Source organism: Nematolebias whitei, chromosome 21 (assembly GCF_014905685.2).
Source record: "Nematolebias whitei isolate Nwh7 chromosome 21, NemWhi1, whole genome shotgun sequence".
Taxonomy (NCBI): Eukaryota; Metazoa; Chordata; class Actinopteri; order Cyprinodontiformes; family Rivulidae; genus Nematolebias; species Nematolebias whitei.
Window position 1 is genome coordinate 34,471,706 of NC_056518.1, and position 2,298 is coordinate 34,474,003.

Below are 2,298 nucleotides of genomic sequence, written 5' to 3' on the forward strand. Positions count from 1 at the left end.
CCACTGTCTCCACTGTGCTTGCTCAGGATGGGAGACTGCAACGAAGCCAAGATTCAACTTGTCTGCTGGATTCCTTAGATAGAGAACTTTACTAACTGGCTTTTATGTGATTGTTCCTGTAAAGTGTCCTGAGACAACTTTGTTGTGATTTGGCACTTTATAAATAAACTGAATTTAATTTATTGTTACCTACTCTAAATTTTACCATGAACACCTTGCGTTTCAGTTTCCACTGCAATCTCTTCACCCCAGAATGCATTGCGTTGGTGTAAAATGACCATGTCCTTAATTGAAAAATTAAATAAATGCACAATTTTTTAAGTAATTGGAAGTTTTCATGTGTCATACACAACTTTTAGTAGCATAGACAAATAACATATTAAAGCCAACGTGTGCAAGCAGCTGGAGATTTCTTTAAGGAACGGTAGGTCGTTAAATAGTAATCTGCATCTTCAATTTCAAAGCGCCAACACATAAATAATTACCGGTAAATAAAAATAGTAGGCATATTTCAGTTTAAATTTATCTGTCTAAATTAGGATTAAGGATGAAATAGATACAATATTTTCAGTATAATTTGCATTAGACGTTTTATTAGAATTTGCATTAGAAGTAATTTACGTTAAAATTTTCTGCTGAAGAGCCATTTCACTTGCTCTGACAGTAATAGTCAAAGTCCAAGCCAAAAGTTCTTTGTCATTCGCACCACATGTGGTACATGTGGTGGAACGAAACTGTGTACACAAAATAAATAAATAAGTAAACAACACCTCTTGAAAGTGAAGAAACCTAAGCAACACAAGGAGGACCTAACAGCCATTTACAATGGAAATTTACCAGTTTAAACCCCCAACTGACTGGTAATTGTCAACAACTCCATCATCCCCCAGAACATGCTCTGTATTCCAGACAGCAGTAAAATTACAGCTTATTCCTCCATTTAGACCAAGTTTATTGAACTTGTGGTCATATTAATTTGGAAAGTGGTGCTGCACAGATTAAGAAAGCCATGGTGTGAGCAGTTGTCACTGCTTCAGATAAGGCTGGGAAGTTAGTGTGTCAGTACTGAAGGCTGATTACACAACACGCATGCTGGTGCTGAGCCCTAATTCAACCCCAAGCAACACCAAGGTGTTGTGTTGGACAGAGCTGACCTGCACGTCTAATCTTACACGTTTTTGCTGCTGGTGTAACAGACCTAATGTAAAGTTGTGCTTTAGGCAAACATGTAGACACTCAAAATATACTGAAAGAGAAGATTAGACGTGAAAATCTGCAACAAGAGAGGAAAGAAAAGGCAGAACTCTGCCCTCTGTTGGTGGAAATGTAGATCTATGACAAACTGTTGCTGTGCAGGTCAGGCAATTTGCTGTTTTTCCTCTTCTTTCATCTCCTATTCAGTTACATGGAAATTTACCACCCTGTCATACTTTTAACTATCAGTGACCTCAAGCTCCAGTCCCAGCCTCCCTTTGGAGAAGGGGAGGGGGGCGTTAGAGATGACAGCACAAGTGGCAAAATTCAAATCCTGCAGCCGACTCAGGAGTGACTCACTGCAGCTTCAACCAAATAAAGAGGAGGATAGCCTTGGCCTGAAGGTGCACACACGATCTGAAATTAACTCTGGGAAGGAAAACTCACCTCAGTCAACAGCAGGAAAAAGCACATAAAAAAAACAGATTAACTCAACTACCAGTAAATGTGACTGCACAACAGAAACTCAGTTTATAAAAATTAAACAAACAGGTCTGTTTAGACAATCTAGCATGTGCTGGAATACTTAAAGTGTACTGCCATAAAAGCCAAAGCTTCGTTTGGGTTTTTGTCACTAATGCTAAATATCTTCCTGTTCCACTTCTGTAGATTCTCGTCATATTTGACAGTATGTAGAAAATATTTGGATTTCCACCATCGTCTCAAGACAAAACAAGGCGTTCGAAGACATTTTGTAAGAATTTCAGAAGGGACTGGAGGGCATCTTTCTGTTGTAAAAATTAAAATGATAAAAAAATCAAGCAATATTGAGACATCTTATAAGTTTAAAGGAAACGTACAAAGGAGTGCTAGTTTCTCTTTTCTGAACCTTGAGGGATTTGGTGTGGAAATGCAAAAAATGATGTTCCGCTACCAAAACATGCCCACAAGCAGAAATGCTGATAAGCACAAAGGTTTTGCAATGAAGCGTCAAAGTTACGTCAGATGGGGTTAGGGAGGTTAACAAGCAACACGCTGACTGAAACAGAAAAAATCACATCAGGCCCTCTCTCTAACACACACACACACACACTTATACAGTAT